At 38.4% G+C, this 18,623-nt stretch overlaps 1 protein-coding gene across 2 annotated transcripts in view; it reads left to right on the top strand.

The window, feature by feature from the left end:
• The first annotated feature begins 311 nt into the window (after positions 1-311).
• The window catches only part of LOC117987074 (acetylcholinesterase-like), a 59,873-nt gene continuing 41,561 nt past the window's right edge, over positions 312-18,623 (top strand). Inside the window, exon 1 of one of the 2 annotated variants that reach the window (XM_069502168.1) lies at positions 312-500. The gene's annotated coding sequence lies outside the window, so the exon portion shown is untranslated. Of the gene's footprint in view, positions 505-18,623 lie in introns of both variants that reach the window. The other variant, XM_034974025.2, reaches the window with a different exon arrangement.

The following is an 18,623-nucleotide window of genomic DNA, read 5'->3' as shown; positions in this document are numbered from 1 at the left end:
GCGAATAAGAAGTTTACTCTTTATTAAATACAAAACACTTCATTAACGAAATCTAACAACACAGGTAATTTACAATTTAGTCAAAAAGTATGTAAAGAGGCCTTACCACTGTACGAGTTAGTAACTGGGCCTGAGTCGACCTGACTAGAGTATTTTCTACGTTGAATTGAATCAATTGATGGAAATTCCGCGGAGCATCTTAATAAAAATGTTAGCATTTTAAACCAGGGTAAAAAATTCTTTATTTAAACGGGGAATTAAAATCTCTCGCCTGGCAGCCCCAATTTCAAACTAGCCGTCGACTCGTTCAGTCTACTCGGGAACGTACAAACTGCTTCACATCGCGTTAAAGCTTTCTCCAAAAGCTCTTTACATTCCATTTCACATGAAACGCGAGTGAGTGTATGTGAACTTCATATCAACTTTTGTGTTGCCTGTTGAAAAAACAATTATTTAGGTCATTATCAAGGACTTCGACACCTGTTATACTCTCATATTATGTATGTATGTAATGTGATATCGTTGGTTGCATGTAATTACATTATGCATGCTGTCGGCGGACGTATTATTATAGTCCACAATAATTTGTTTGTAGTTCAAGGGTGCTAGATTTAATTTTAGTGCATAACATTATTCAATAAATAGACAAGTATGTGTAAACTAAGCCTTACGATATCTGCTTTAGGCAAGTTATTCTTTTAGTTGGTAGTTTTTAGTAAATCTATTTTATTTCTTTATTTTTGCACTTAGGTAATTAGGTATGTATTTATTTCTTTATTTTTATTTTATTAATTAGGTAGGTATGTAGAGACGTCCATAAATTAGCATTTGTTTATTTCCTAGCATTTGTATATACTTACCTATGCACTTTATTATTGTTCTAGCATTATTATTTTTAACCATAGGTTATACCTACCTAGTTATAGAAAAAAATAACTCTTAAATGACTCTACTTAAAGTAAGATTTTATGAATTCTGATAGACTGTCATTTAATACCTCTATAGTGGAAATAGAAGAGCCGTAGGAAGGTATCTGCGAAAAGATCCGGACACCCAATGCATTTAGATACTTTCACAAGAAAACCTCTTTAATTGTGTTACCTACTAATTGCATCGTACAACCTAACATCGCAATGAACAATCGGTGTAAGTCGGACTCGCACATGAATGGTTCCGAACCATCGTACAAGAAATAACGCTTTTAATTTTTTTTAATTTTCATGGCAGTCATTTTGAAATTATTATTATTTGTTGTTATAGCGGCAATAGAAATACACATTCCGTGAAAATGTCCACTCTATAGGTAGGTACCTATTACGGTTCAGGAGATAAGTAGGTACGACCAGCTGACGGACCGACACGGATGGACGGACGGACAGCGGAGTCTTAGCACAGAGGGGTCCCGTTGGCAGTGCCATTCGGGTACGGAACTCGAAATACGATTTAAAGATCCTCAGTGAGAAAAAAAAAAAATTCCTACGTTTTCAACAAACAGAAATACATATTATTATTGTTTTGAAGCGGCAATTGGTATATCCTGCAGAGTCGACTGCGGGGCGGCGGAAGCGTCGGATTCATTCAAATAATTTAATTAAATCTCACGCCGAGCAGAGGGCAGCCCAGTTTCACAGCTGCAAATCGTAATAGAGATGCGCTTTAACATCATACACCGCTTATCGATAAATGACCTTCCGGATTCTGTTTATTTTTATTTTTTAACTAGCTGATGCCCGCGACTTCATCCGCGTGGAATTATCCATGCAAAATCACGTCAATCCGTTGCACCGTTGCGACGTGATTGAAGGACAAACCAATAAACAAACACACACGCGGCATTGAAAAGGCATTTTTCCTTCAAAATACAACCGCCGAGTTTCTTGGTGGTTCTTCTCGGAACGAAAAGCATTCCAATTGCCGAACCAGTGGGCAGTGGTAGATGCATTTGACGATTTAAATGTAGGTAGTTGTAAACGTTTTTTTTGGCATACAAAATCTATAGTACAGTGTACTAAAAAGCTAAACAGGGAAGCTTGGCGGCGACGCCTCTTTGCCAGTACGAATTATGATAGTTATTACTTATTAGCAATGGCCAAAGTCTTCCACAAGACTAGACACGAGTATACACTATGAAATTGTTATTTTCAAAAGAAGATTGATTATAAAATAGCCATCTTCTACTCATTCACGCTTTATCTTACGCTGCATCATTAGAATATGCAGTCAAGTGCAAACCTATTAAATGAAATGAATATTTTATCGTCCTTCGATATAATTTATTTCGATGGAAGCCAATCGCGAAGAATCAGACGATATTTAAAAGTTTATGATACCACAAGCAATTATAGGTAATAACAAAACGTGATTGGTTATATCCACCTCTGGGAAATTCATACTAAGAAATCTCTATCTATTGATCATTTTTCCTGCCCATTAATTTTGAAACTTCTAGCTGAACTTTTGCTTTGATAATTATGTTCATTAAATATTTATTTATTAGTTACAAGATTATATATAATATCTATCCCGGCTTTACTCACGTGTTTAGTTGACGTTAGCCCGACTAGTTTCGAACCCATCCGGGTCCTTTTTCAAGGGAGTCAGTTCGCGCACGCGTCGCTTGAAAAAGGACCCCGGATGGGTTTGAAACTAGTGGGGCTAACGTCGACTAAACACGTGAGTAAAGCCGGGACAGATATTATATTATAATGGAAATCACTCACGATAGTTTAAGACCCCACTGGAACTCTTTGATTTTTCAGAATAAAAAGTAGCAATATCTTCGTCTCCGCGGTTCGAGCTATCTTTGTATATGTTCCTTTGGTTGATATTGCCTAAGTGGATGGGCTGTAAAAAGGTAACAGATAGACAGACCCGCTTATGCGTTAATAATATTAGTATGGATATGGATTTATTCATAATACTAGTCACTCTCCAGGTCTTTATCTATACCCATCAATGTTAAAAGTACTCTGTGATACCCATCCAAAAAATCACCTCAATCCGTTGCGACTTGATTGGACGACAAACCAACAAACAAACACACTTTCGCATTTATAAATTATAATAGGGTTCTGATGTGAACATTAATCACAATAATCGCACATCAAATGAAACAGTCTTCAAAAGATTTGAAAGGATCAAAATGGCTACGTAGAAAAGTTCAAGTAGGAACCCATTAGTAGTCTGTATTTCCCAGAGGGCAAACCATCAGTTGAGTGTTGAAGAGGCAGGCATGACTTTTAGCATGGACCTTTCTATTTAGAATATTATTGTCAAACGAAATCGGGTTGGTTGTAATCAAAACTAGCAGACTGACAGACACACTTTTGCATTAATAATATTAATATGGATTTTCTATCTGTAATTTACAAGAGGGTACCTAGGTGAAAAAAGTCAATTTACAGAAGGCAGTCATTGCCAGACCTGGCCAGACCTCCGACGAAGCAGCACGTCCCGTCAGTGGAGTAAATTAACAAATAATGTAGTTTATGGTGTCTGTCTTTTATTTTCTATTCTGTCAATATCAGGTACATACTGACACCATGTTAAAGGTCAATCAATTAACAGATTTAGCATACCTAAACCATCTTTTATTAGGTTACAAGTTTCGCAGAATGCCGCCCGGCCCGTGCACTCCAATTATAGATGACCCAATAACACATCGATTTTATTTAAGGAGGGTCAAAATTCACTTTGCCAATTGCCAGACGCCAGTCATAGCACATAGCAAATGAATTCCTGTTTTACAACCGAATAGGTATGGTGTGCGTAGGTACTATCTAGGTAGTTACCATACCGCCAAGGACAAAAGTTCCTCATCTCTTACTACAGTGCTTCACTGCACTATCCATCGTGTGCGTTAGGTGATGCAGTTCTTAGTGAACCAATTTTGGATAATCCTAAAAGGATCACTTCGTTGTCTGTCTATCTTTCCATGATAGTTGCCAGGTATAACAATGTTTTATAGCACACTAGCGACCCGCCCCGGATGCGCATGGGTGCAACGTAGATACTAATGTGGTGTCATTGAGAGGTGTCATTGCCTCGGAAACTCTCAAATGAGAGGATTTTTTTCCGACCTAATTCACATTATTTCAATTTCTCTATGGATCTTGAATTTTACTATAGCTATAAACCTTCCTCTTGAATCACTCTATCTATTAATGAAAACCGCATTAAAATCCGTTGCGTAGTTTAAAAGATCTACGCGTTCATACATACATACAGACGCGGGAAGCGACTTTATTTTATACTATGTAGAGAAGAAGTAAAGGGAACAATCCGAAAACCATCAATTTCTTATATGATGGTACGGAACCCTTCGTATGCGAGTTCGACTCGCACTTGAGCGGTTTTTGTTTTACTTTAAATTGTTAAATCTTAATTAAAACAAAAATCTTTAAGTAAGTAGGTATACCTACTTAGGTAATAAGTATTGTTTTCATTTTAGTTCTATAATACTATTATCTTTTGATTTCACGCTTCGAACAAAGTGGACCATTAATATTGCGCTTCATTTACTATGATTAATGAACTAGCTTTGCGAAATAAATAGGCGTTAATGAGCGGGCCGATGAATTTGCATGTTAACCTGTTGTTTGTTTAACATTGCGTCGTATTGGCCTGTGTACAGACTCATATTTACCCCTAGAATGAATTTACACAACTCGAATAAATTAATTAATGTGCCTATTCGATAGGCGATAACGTAATCGTGGTGAGTCGCTCGTCACCTGCTGTCAACCAACTCCACGTCTTAACTCTTCTCAGTGGGCTGAATTATTATCAGTTCAGAATATATGTAGGTATGCAGAATTGAACTCTTGTCATGATTAGATTTTTTTGCGAGGAGCGATGTATTGCAAGATAGGCTTGCGCTTAGTGAAAAATCTATCATTATATACGATCTACGGAGAGTGTGCCCAAGAACGTTTTGACCTGGTTTTCTTCACTATTCTACTTATTATCGTAACATAAGGCAACTGCACCCATGGGTACGTACCTAGTCGAAATTCCACGGAAATTAAAACAGCTGGATATGGAATGCCCTTCTGTAATCAATTTTTCCCTCCACTTTTAATACAGGTAAGAGTGAATAGGCATCTTTAGGCTGCATCATCACTTGCCAGCAGGTCTTGCAGCAAAGCTCTAGTATATAAATTAAAAAATAAGTGACATGGCATTAGTTTAGTCTGATGGGATGACCCTAATATAATCTGCAATGAAAAATTTCCCTGCCGTCGCCCATGACCCTGTTATTTTATAACATTATTATTTGCCGCAGGTTACAAGTAGTAAGTAAGTAAATTAATAAGCACGGGCTGCTTGCTGCATGTTTTTAATAGCAAGTTATTAAAAAAACCAACGGCACGCGCTCTCAATAATTTTATTACATCCCACCGTAGAAGTCAGTGAATTATTACGCTGATAAAATCTTTGATGACATGAAAACGTATTTTTCATGAGTTAGGCTAGGGACAGATCTAGCAGAAATCTGCGCGTCGTAGATATTGCAACCACGACGCGACAAATCTAAACAGAAATTCTGCTTTGATTCTGCAATGTTTGTCAGGGGTGACAGTTGTATATTATGAAAAAGATAGCTGATGCCCGCGACTTCGTACGCGTGGATTTAGGTTTTTAAAAATCAAGTAGGAACTCTGATTTTGCGGGATAAAAGTCAAAAGCCTATGTCACTCTCCAGGTCTTAAACTTTTTTTTTTTTTTTTTTTTTTTTTCCGAGACCAATTTAATTTTTTTTTTTTTTTTTTTTTTTTTTTTTTTTTTTTTTTTTTTTTTTTTTTAATACAATAAAACTTAAAGCTAGCCTTATCTAATTACTATATAAATCATGACCGCGTGGAATGGTGCCAAGAATACTGGCTGCATTTCCGCGCTGGACAGCCAGGCTGATCCGCTGCGCAAAAAATGAGCCAGCCCTTCTGTCACCAGTTGAGGCTATTAATCGCGGTGAAATGTCTCGTAAAAAAATTTTAGCACTAAGACTCCATGGCCCCAGGGTCTCCACGGCAAATGGCACAAAAATGTAACTCTCTATAAGAGAGGCATACTTGCGCCGCTTGCCGTTTTCAGCTGTTTCTGCTGCGGCTCCCGGTCTTGATGCTGTCTTCCTGATATGACACGGGGCCAATGTGTCAACGCAAGTTGCGTCCCACATTAGCGCCCGTCCCCGTTCCCAGGGAACCAGCGTCAATCCATCAGGTCTCTTGCCATCATCCCGACTAATCCCTGCCGGCTCAATGAGCGCAGGAATATTTATGGTGGCAAGAGCTCTTTTAATTGTATCGTTAAGAGAGCCATGCCTAAACAGCCTACCGGAGCTCCTTTGGCAAGAGAGTCCGTGGATTCCAAATTTATCAACCTCTTTTCCACACGGACATCTGTGCTGATGGCACAGTGGTGTTCCCAATCTGAGACCTAGAGCCACACGAAAACTTTCGTTATCTAAAAGTGTGCCGAGATTTTTTGATGGCAAGGCATGCAGCCAATACCCAGATTCCTTTTCGGATAATGCTAGAAGCCTGGCACGATCTCTGTCACTTGTAAGATTTTGAACCAAATTCGTATGTGTCAGTTGAACCAATGGCAAATCCCAAAGTTTTTGTGTAGTACGTTCCTTCGGGATGTCGACATTGGGACATCTGACCTTCCAACTCTCTAGGGCCTCTGTGGCATAGGTCAATATAGGTCTTAAACTATACCCATGCAAAAATCACATCGATCCATTGCTCCGTTGTGACGTGATTGAAGGAAAAACCAACAAACCAATAAACCAACAAACAAACTTTGACGACCTCCCTGGCGCAGTGGTGAGCGCTGTGGTCTTAATAGTGGGAGGTCCCGGATTCCTGGCAGGGGTTTGGAATTTTATAATTTCTAAGTTTCTGGTCGGGTGTGGTGGGAGGCTTCGGCCGTGGCTAGTTACCACCCTACCGGCAAAGCCGTGCCGCCAAGCGATTTAGCGTTCCGGTACGATGCCGTGTAGAAACCAAAGGGGTATGGGTTTAATAAAAAGTAAAAACTGCCATACCCCTTCCAGGTTAGCCCGCTATCATCTTAGACTGCATCATCACTTACCACCAGGTGAGATTGCAGTCAAGGGCTAACTTGTATCTGAATAAAAAAAAAACACTTTCACAATTATCATATGGGTAGTGATTGCTGAAATTGCACGTCAACAAGGCACTTTTGTGGAGGTGCAGGACAACGTGCGCAAAGAACGTTTTGTCCTTGTTTAAATGGCATTATACGACACCATCATCACCTACACCTATCGCCAGACTACTACTAATTACACGTCTCCTGTCAGAATAGGAAGGCACGCCCAGCACGCTGGCCAAGTGCGAATTGGTAAACTCCACACACCTTTAAGCACCATTATGGAGTATTCTCAGGCATGTAGGTTTCCTTCCGATATTTTCCGCGTCGTCGTAAAATCTAGTGATACCTATGTAACGCACATGTCCGAAAAGATAGAAGTGCGTACCCAGAATAGAATCTTGGAACCTTCGAATGGGTGGCCAAAGTCCTAATCACTAAGCAGTGAGTCTGCGGCTCAGCTGGTAACGGGTGCGTCCTGTGAGGTGGCCAGCGGGCGCGATGCCATACTATCTGACCCACTCTCGATTAGGATGCGTCCGCGCGTCTTCCTTCAATTATTTTCTTATAATTTTAAGTTTGTTCTACCCGCTGGCCGACTAGCGTCGCACCCGCTCCTACCTGGACAGCAGACTGATAGCCTATTCAACAAATTACCACGCCAGTTTTTTTCGTTGCGATATTCCTCTAGATGTGTCCCTGGCCTTATAGAGCAAATAGGTATTCTGCTCACGGACGAGGGGTAGCGAGTATGTCTCTGACAGAGAATTAAGTATGATTTACGGCTTTCATGAGCCCCTTCAGCGTTGGTCTTATTTGCGTGAGTCTAATATGACTGGACGGTTTTTCTAAGCTACTGCTGCTTAAATGGAAATCAAAGCACTTTTCTACACAAATATGTATTTCATTTTTGTTATTTTGTCACAGTTAAATTAATCAAAAGCTAAATCTAAAGCGTAATGCCCACAGAGGCAGTGGAGTGGTGTGGCTTTTTTTTCTTGTCAACTACATACACGCGCCGCGCAACGCCCATGCATGGCGGCATGCATTGTGGCCACAGATTGTGGCTAATATCCTTTTCCGCAGGGAGCATTATAAAAAGGCAATATGTTTAGACCTACCTGAATAGTTCTCTAAACTTAACTTAATTTATTATAGGAGCCGCCAACTACTTAGTTACACCACTCTCCGCGCTACGATTCTGTCATCGCCGCCTTTGTCTCGCCTCCACTCCACTCGCCGCACTTGATCTGTGCTGGCTCTAAGTCTGACATCTATAGAGCGTACCTACTTTGAATTTGCTCAGACTTAAGTTTCAGTTAAAACGAGACAGATTTATCCCAGCGATATACCGCTGTCTCGTTTCAACAGTGTCTCAACTCTGAGCAAAGCTGACCAGAACAAAAAAAATGGATTTTAATTTGTTCTAAATATGGTAGTTCTTTACAGAATTGTTTAAATCGTTGAGCGATTGAGCTGGATACTGGTCTATCCAAGGCAAGATTTAACTTCCAACATTCTTGTACGAGATGTTTCATAATAGCGGCAACAGGGCCTATTAGACCTACAGGATCGAATAGGCGCGCGCAAGTCCCGCAAATTGCTAATGCGCGTGACCGCCATTTTAGTGACGTCAGCACTAGACTGAAGTTTCGAGCTGATGGTATATTTTTATTTCGGCTGACGTCAGAATGACGTCATTTCGATGTTAATGAGACATGGTTCCAGCGCAATAGCAATTTGCGGGACTTATAATAGAAAGAATTAATCGTTTTGTGTGATCGCGGAGACTTTCATTAGCGTTGATTTTAAACGTAAAAGTATCGAGTGTGGGATGCCACAGCATAGGTACTTACTATTTTAGTAACATCTTGAGCATCTGAATCAAAATTAATTACGTGCGCTCTATAAATCTCAAACCGCTCTGGCACAAATCGCAAACAACTGCCAGTAAGTATACCTAACAGTGGAGAAAGAACTAAAAATGAGAACTTAAATCCACAGGCAAGTTCTATTTGAACAACTATTATTTTGTTATGTCAACATAATGGAACATTAATTCACGAATACATTAATACATTTCACAAGAATACATTTGGGGATAAATCTACAAAGCAGATTTGTGATTTCAAAGGGATTTGTTGAGTATGTTCTGTCGCAGAATTATGGATACGATATGGAATTAAATAGGGTTATTCGTGTCGAAAACAAAGTTTTGTGGTAAAATATTTAAAAGTATTTTGGTAAGTACCTAAGTATATTTTAGTAGTAGTTTATTATTTTGCTTTTAATCATTTTGTGTGGCATGGATCATGCTTATTGCATGCAATCGATTTTGCATAGAACGACCCTCATGATAAATACGCGACAGGTCGAAATGGCAATCGGGGAGGGAACGCCCCGCACATCCGCACAGCCCCTGCGCCAACCCGGTGCGAGCGATCGCGGGTGACATGCGGGTGTACGGCGCGTCCCCCGCCTCATACCCCAATTGCCATCTCGACCGGTCGCGGATTATAGGTACCTACCTACAATGATTTTTTGCAGTTATTTTGCTTTTTGAAAAGAATAGGCTATGGCTGAGTTTCTCACTGGCTCTTCCCATATAACTTGCAAGTCCCGCAAATTGCTATTGCGCTGGAACCATGGCTCATGAACATTGAATTGACGTCATTTTGACCTCAGCCGACATAAAAATATACAATCAGCTCGAAACTTCAGTCTAGTGCTGACGTCACTAAAATAGTGGCCACGCGCATAGCAATTTGCGGGACTTATATCATGATACAAAAATTGGCTCACATTAAATATTTAAGAATTTTTGGAATTTTATAATCTTCCGTCATGTGCTCCTCCGAAAAATTGCTTTGATTAAAAATTCAGAGCGGAAAATACTGTACACATTAACAAATTCGTAACAATAATTTTTTTTACTAGGCCCGCCTGAATTATTACTCTGCATTTGTTTATTTATGTACTTTGTGAAACCGGGTTAGTATTTTAAATGAGGCCTTTTAGCATATTCAGAAGGAAAGCTGTTAAGGGTCAGGTCAAGGCCGCAGACAAAATAATAATACGGACAAAAGAATAACACGGAATTCAAGGTGTATTTTCAGGGTTCCAACCCGAAGGGTCTTGTGAACAGGGCTTGTTGGGATATTTAGAATTTATAGGAAAAATATCAGTAAAAAGAAAAACTTGGACGTCCTGTTTGAGATATATATTTGAAGTAAGTGAATATGTCATCGAATGTAAAACAAAAAACTCTTAGAAAAAATAAGAATAAGAACATATTTAAATATAAACAATTTAGTTTACAGCCAGTTCCAACAGGGTCAGTAGCTAGATAGTTGAAGTTTTCACAGAATGTGTATTTTTATTGCAGCTATAATAAAAAAACCCCCCAAAATAACTACTATGAAAATTTCTTGTACGATGGAACGGAACCCTTCGTGTGGGAGTCCGACTCGCACTTGTCAGATTTTTTATTGCTTCAGATATACGGGTTACCATCCCTTCCCTGGGCGTCCCCCGGCCTCATACCCCGATTGCTATCTCAACCGGACGCGGTGGTCCGTGACTGGTTGAGATGGCAACTATAAGAATAGCTATACTTAGATACTCTAATAGTAAACAAGCATATATCCGACATGAGGTGCAATGCGACTTGTACCGACGCCACCTATTTTCGTTATACGTTCTTCTGAAGATACCCAACGTCCTGCGAAAGACATCGGGCTATGTAGGATTAGTGGGGGGGTCGTCCAACGCTGCGCTTTCCGGAGTGAGTTGACCATTCCAATAACGTAAGATACTTGCTATTCATAATTACGAAACATTAGATCAGATTAATATTTTAAACACCACATTCATACAGAGTTACTTTTATCTGTCGCCAGAGGCAGATTATCGCTAAGGCAAACTAGGCACTCCCTCAAAGACGTTGCTTCGTGATGACTACGACCACTCTGCAAAGAGTGCTACGACGAAGAAGAAGAAGAAACTAGGCACGTGCCTAGGGGCGCGGGATTACAAAGGGGCGCGCGCGATCATGTAGAGTTCCATTACCTGGTCTACCTGATTATCCCTTCTAGTATTATCTTGGAGTGACCGAAACTGCCTCTTCTTAATTATAGCAAAGTGTCATGATGTGATGTTCTTCACTCGTTCACATAAGTACCTTCTTTCCACGCACGTGCAAACTGTGGAACCAACTCCCATCGGCGGTGTTCCCACTAGATTATAACATGGGGTTATTCAAGGGGCGGACCAACAAATACCTAAAAGGCCGGCAACGCATCGGCGGCTCCTCTGGTGCTGCAAATGTTCATGGGCGGCGGTAATCACGTAACATCAGATGACCCGCCTGCTCGTTTGCTCGCTATATCTATTAAAAAAAAGTAGTATAATCACCAATTAACAGCTATGCCATGAGACTATTCCTCGTTCTTTCGAAGTTAGTATTTTTAGGGTTCCGTACCTCAAAAGGAAAAACGGAACCCTTATAGGATCACTTTGTTGTCTGTCTGTCTGTCTGTCAAGAAACCTACAGGGTACTTCCCGTTGACCTAGAATCATGAAATTTGGCAGGTTGGTAGGTCTTATAGCAGACATTAGGGGAAAAATCTGAAAAACGTGAATTTGTGGTTACATCACACAAAAATTAAATTGTGGTCGTGAACTAAAAATTAGTATTTTCCATTTCGAAGTAAGATAACTATATCAAGTGGAATATCATATGAAAGGGCTTCACCTGTGCATTTCAAAACATATTTTTATTTATTTTTATGCATCATAGTTTTTGAATTATCGTGCAAAATGTCGAAAAAAATACGACTGTAGTACGGAACCCTCGTCGCGCGAGTCTGACTCCCACTTGGCCTGTTTTTTTAATATGGCTGTTAGAGGGGCGCCTATATGAGGGGCTTGTCTAGGGCGCTCTCTACATTCAATCCACCTCTGTCTGTCGCTCTTTAAATGAACATAGTTCTACAAAAAAGCCTAAAAAAGATTTCCAACATTAGTAGACGGTACGGTCCCTAATGCGTGCCCGACACGCACTTGTCCAATTTATTTATTTCCTTCAGCCGTTGGTTTATTTAGTCAGCGGCAACTTGAGCGCCTATTTTATTATTTACGTTAGCCTCTCACCTTAGCTTTTGTTTTTGAAGTCTTCAAATCACGACTGAATAGCGTGAAAACACGAAGCTAAAAACTTCTAAACCAAGTTTGAAGTATAGTGTGATTTAGGGTTGTCCATATTTGAATAGGGTCTTGCACTGTTGTAATAAAATGAAGTGATTTTTTGTAGTAGTTTATGGGGCTAGAATTCATTATTAAAGAGAATAATTTAAAAAAATCATGATTTTAATTCATTTTTAACATGAACGTCACGCTGCACGGAAGGTGAATAATGACGTCACAATACGTAAAAGAAATTTTTTTTTCAATTTTTTAACATAAAAAGAGTAATTTCTGCAGGAAAATATTTTTATGTTAAAAAATAAAAAAAATATTTGTCGTTTACGCCATGTGACGTCATTAATCGGTTTCCGTACAGTGCAGCGTGACGTTAATAATTAATTATTTTAAAAATAAATAAAAATCACGCTTTTTTAAATAATTATTCTCTTTAATTATTATTATTATTATTTATTTATTTATTATTTAATTAGAACGGTCATAAAGCCAATTACACTAATTAAACTACGAGTACACACTAACATAAACATACTTACAAAAATTGTTAAAATTATAAATTTAAAAAAGCAAAATTATAAATTTTCACAAAAGTGCAGACCCGACCCATGAGGTCAGCCCATTTGTCAGCAAGTATGTCACAGCGAGGGGACTCCTTCAGCAGCGCGTTGAGCGCAGCCAAAGTGCGCGGTAAATTATTAATGAATTCTAGCCCCATAAACTACCGCTATACAAAAACACGTCATTTTATTACTACAGTCCAAGACCCTATTGAGGCGTAGCTTTGTGGCGACAATAATAATTATCATTATAATATTCAGTCTTCGTATAATAAGTGTTTTTTGGGATATTACTTAAGAATTGTTTTGTGTTTCACGCAATCGTCGATTCTCTATCTTAATACCCTACCTAACAAGTGGAATATAGAGGGCAGGGGTCAAGCGTAAAACCTATTGTCACCCAAAAAACTTCGAAGGTGAAAGTTCAAACTCACCAAATATCAACAACTCCTTTGATTAAAAATTCTAAGTTACATTGAGTTCAACCCTAACATTTGGGTGGGTCCTTTCCGCCCACACGATCTGGTAGATAGGGATAATGTCAACTCCGGGCAAGCTTTTTGATGATTTCGCATTACATTAACTTTTTACTTTATCGCCCTAGAGTCATGTAAAAATTAAACTGCTATTACGACACCCTTGGGGGTATTAAAGTCCAAGGTGACAATTATTTGACTAAAGCCACAATGGCAACTGCGCAAAGGTTTTGGTGCAGGCTGAAAAGCGAAAGGGTTAACCGTTCCGTTAAGCTATTGAGGTTATATAATGCTACTAGCTTATGCTTGCGACTTCACAAATTTCAAACCCCTAATTCACCCCCTTCAGGGTTGAATTTTCAAAAATACTTTCTTAGCGGATGCCTACGTCATAATAGCTATCTGCATGCCAAATTTCAGCCCGATCCGTCCATTAGTTTGAGCTGTGCGTTGATAGATCCTACCTAGATACCTAAAGGTATTATTTTTCGTTTTTAGTGGTGTTAGTATTTAAGCGCCATCTATGAAAATTTTATCGAACGTTGCCCTGAAACTTCCTCATTCGAAAACAAGTTGGCATATTGCCTTTCATCCTTCTGAAAAGCGTGAAACCGTTAAAGCTATCTAGGCTTCAAAGAGGATACAAACGTTTATCGGAGGCCGCTGATCCGCTTTGATACAGCGGATAACGAGATCAATAGATTGTGCCTACTTAGTAAATAAACCTCCTGTGGTAAATCTTTTGCTTTGGCGGAGTAAAATCCTTTAAAAGCAACGATCTTTATGTTGTATTATGTGTGTATTAGGCGGGTCATCTAAATAAAACTGAAACTGGATGATTTCTTACATCAAACTCAAATTGTTTATTCAGAATAGGTAAAATTTTACGCTTAGTGGTGGTCAAAATTTTAATTAATTGTAAGATGATATTATTATTATGAATTCGCATCGCAGATATACAGATATACGGAGAGTTAGAACAGCTCTCCGTTACACTGCTTTACTGTGTAGAAACGGACTCACAAGTAAAATGAAAAATCCAAAATGCGTGAATTGAAAAAGTGTTTTTTCTTGAACGATGGTACGGTGAACAGTTTGAGGCTTGTGTTGAACAAAATTGGTGGTTTGGTAAGTTCAAATTTCCTTTTGTTGGTAAACAGAATCATCTCTGTTTTCTTTGGATTTACAGTAAGTTCGTTTTCACTGCACCATCTCGCTCGCAAGCTCATTGTATGACTTCATATAGTGTGTTTTCTAGTTTACCATTGATTAGGATGGTAAGATCATCTGCATAACCAATGGTGTAAAACCCACTTTTGTTTAGTTTAGTTATCAGGTCGTCAACTACAAGGTCTCAACACACATACGAAAAACATTATGGTATTTTTTTTATTTTCCGTTTAAAATTTAAATACTAAGGACATGCTTAAAGGTTTGCTGAAAACTTATGAATAATTATGATGTGAACCCGTGGAGTTATTCACGTACGTTGGTGTTATAATGGCGGGGCTTCATTAGCGGGCTACGGCGAATATTGAAGCCCCGCCATTCGTCGCGTCGCGGTGTATGTCGGGCGCGAATATTCTTAAACAAATAACACTTAGATAAGTCCTTGCACAGTATTTCTCTTACTTGTAGGAAAAAGGCGAATAATATTTAAGTATCTACCTTAGTCATCTTATAGCATGTGTTCCTACCTAAATAATTTTCATTAATAAGTTCCTGTTTTAATACCGGGAACATGATTGAATAGATTGAATATTAGATAGTCATAATAACAGAATAACAGCGTTGTGGTTACAATTATTGTATCCACAACATTTAGCTGAGTTCGGACCTTAATATCGTTGGCACGACACATTTTTAACAATATTTGTTAGGTCCTTTTTTATTGGTATTAACTACATCAAAATTAGTTGGCAAAATGATAAAAATTTTAAAACAATAAAACATACAGAAAAACTTATCACTAAAAAAATTATATTTACAAAAAATATACGCCGTCCAAATGGTCATTTATGGGCATTGTGCCCAAAACACTGGCGCTAATAACCTCGCTGAACGGCTTTGTTAGGTTCGATTTTAAGGCATGATTTTTGTAGTTAATTTGTGTTTAACATGTGTTGGATCAACAAATAAATATATTTCTATTCTATTCTATAATGTGACCCTGTGTCATTTTTCACGGCCTTGTTTTAACGACTCGCGCGAGTTGATTTGCGCGAGTGGAAACACTGTGGATAGCAATGAGTAGCGACGTTCGGTCACGCTATGGGTAATGTATGGGTCCGACTTGAAACTATTGTTCCACCTATTTGTATTTCGTGTAATTTGGAATAAATAAATTCTAATTATGGTTCTGATACGTGGCGCCGCGCCGCCCGCCCGCCCGATGTTGCTAGACAAATAGCGCTTTATGGCAATTTGTCGGATTAAGTCCGTTTTTAATATACAATCAATCACTACCCATATTATAAATGCGAAAGTGTGTTTGCTTGTTGATTTCTTTGTTGGCTTTGCCGGTAGGGTGGTAACTAGTCACGGCCAAAGCCTCCCACGAGACCCGACCAGAAATTTAGAAATTATAAAATTTCAAGCCCCTGCAGGGAATCGAAATGTAAATACGAATTTCTGATTTAACATTTATAATTTTAAATAAAATATTACATTTTTTAATGCATATACTGTCGTATAAAATTAAATTCAATGAAATACCTACTCCTAAATAGCCAAATAGGTAGTTTTCAACGAGCCTTACGAGCTATGCAAATTCAATTTATTTTCCAAATAACTGCCCATATAAACCTCTGTTCTCTTTTATTGACCCAGTTTGGCGCTTGTAAAATTTCCAAATGAGCCTGTGAATACAAAGAACACTATAATATTCCCCGACGTGTGCTTTTCTAGCATGAAAGCACTATTTTTAAGCTCTCATCTTGACCTTGTTACAAAAGGGTTATTTTTATTTCATTTATTAGCCTTTTCCGCGACAATGTCTGAGGTACATACCTATTGTGTAAATTATATAGCCTATTATGTTACTCCTAGATAAAGTAGCTTTCTAATGGAGAAAGAATTATTAAAATCGGTTCAGTAGCCTTAGTTATTCAGAACCCTCGTAGCTTTAGTTTTAAGTACGTATTAATCATCACCACTATTAATATTATATAAGACATTGCTTACCTGCCTTTCATGATTCTAGGTCAACGGAAACAGACAGACAGACGGACGGAAAGACAGCGGAGGCTTAGTAATAGGGTCCCCGGTTGGCACCCTTCGGGTCCAGAACCATAAAGACAATCTTTAGAATGCATAGAAGAGTAGAAGATAAAACGCGTTGCTAATACGTTCTCCACAGAAGTTCTTTTAATATTTGATTACTATCGACCTTTTATGTCAGCTAAGGAGAAAGAGAAAAAGTGTCTTAGACTACTTTATATCCCGGAAAATCAAAGTTTCCGCGAGATTTTGAAAACCTGAAACGCGGATGAAGCCGCAGACATCATCTAGTCCATACTAATATTATAAATGCGAAAGTGTGTCTGTCTGTCTGTCTGCTAGCCTTTCACAGCCCATCCGTTCAACCGATTTTGACGAAACTTGGTACAGCAATAGCTTGCATCCCGGGGAAGGACATAGGCTACTTTTTATCCCGGAAAATCAAAGAGTTCCCAAGGGATTTTCCTAAATCCACCAGGACAAAGTCGCGGGCATCCTCTAGTAGAATGTAAAACTTTTACAAAAGGACATAAAGCAAAACATTGAGGTTTAATAAATAATTAAGAACATGAGTTTCCTTTGTTGCGTGTTTCAACAGTTGCTTTTTTAATGGCGTCTACTTTTAAAAATTATGTTCGTCGTAAAATTAAAAAGTGGATTAATTGTGTAGGAATCTAAAAACCTAGGTTGCTTAATTAGTTCACTTAAAGAATAAATAAAAATTAATGTTTGCGTATGTTAAACAAACTTAACTGACCTAAGTTTTTTTTGTAGTGAATTAAGTCATACTTTCTCTATGTTATGCATACGGCACCCATGCCTAAATTGAGTGTCTAAACGTAAAATAAGTACGAATGATTTTTATGGTTATTGCAAGTGCGAGTTCTACTCGCACACGAAGAGTTCCGTACCATCGTACAAGAAATAACATTTTTATTTTTTTGTTTTTAATGGCGGCCATTTTGAAGTTTTTATTATTAATTGTTATTATAGGGGCAATAGAAATACTTATTCTCTGTAATTTCAACTCTCTACCTTATTATGGTTGAAGAGATACAGCCGGCTGACAGACAGATGGACGGACAGCGAAGGCTTAGTAATAGGTTCCCGTTGGCACCCTTGGCGTACGAAACCCTAGAAACTGGTAGAAACTTCAAAGTTTATAACACCGGTTATTATTATTAATACGTAAGTACTTACCATTATTACTAATTACATTTATCGTAACACATACTTACACGAGAAAACCTATATTATGTGAACAATGAGTAAATTGTTCTCTTGTCTTTTCCATTTCCTATTTGTCTTTGTATCCTCGCACAAATAATGCGAATTGCTTTTTATCGGGAAACGCAGAACAAATTGCATAAATTTACATAAATCGATATGAAACGGAGGATTCGTTTCGCTTTATAATTTCTCGTTACGTTCAGGGAGGATGTAATATTTTTTTCACACCACTCGCTCTAGAATGCCTTATTACAGACCTGTTAACTAAGGGTAAAGTACGTCATAACATTCCTATGACTTAACTTGTTATAACCGGGTTGTAATGTTGTACTGAAATCCATTATGCAATAGTATAATAAATAATTAGCCAAAATGATTCAAGATGCTTAATATTTTCTAAGAATCTTTCTCTTGAGGCTTACACACTAGCTTATGCTCGCGACTTCATCCGCGTGAACTATACAAATTTCGAACCCCTATTTCACCCCTTAGGGGTTGAATTTTCAAAGATCCTTCCTTAGCGGATGCCTACGTCAAAATAGCTATCTGCATGCCAAATTTCAGCTTGATCCGTCCAGTAGTTTGAGCTGTGCGTTGATAAATTAGTCAGTCAGTCAGTCACCTTTTCCTTTTATATATTTAGATTTACTGAAGTAGTTAGTAGTACGAAGTTTACTTTTCAAGAGCTTTATAGACTTGATCTTCAATAGCTAAGCTAGTAGGTGACTTTTACAATGTAGGCTTAGATATATAGGGTAGCTTGATGGTATGAAATATATATTACATGGCAACCTCATAGGTAAGGTTGGCCTTGTTACTA

The sequence above is a fragment of the Maniola hyperantus genome, chromosome 12 (assembly GCF_902806685.2).
Source record: "Maniola hyperantus chromosome 12, iAphHyp1.2, whole genome shotgun sequence".
Taxonomy (NCBI): domain Eukaryota; kingdom Metazoa; phylum Arthropoda; class Insecta; order Lepidoptera; family Nymphalidae; genus Maniola; species Maniola hyperantus.
Note: the sequence above shows the minus strand (reverse complement) of the source record. Positions and strands in the feature narration are given on the sequence as shown.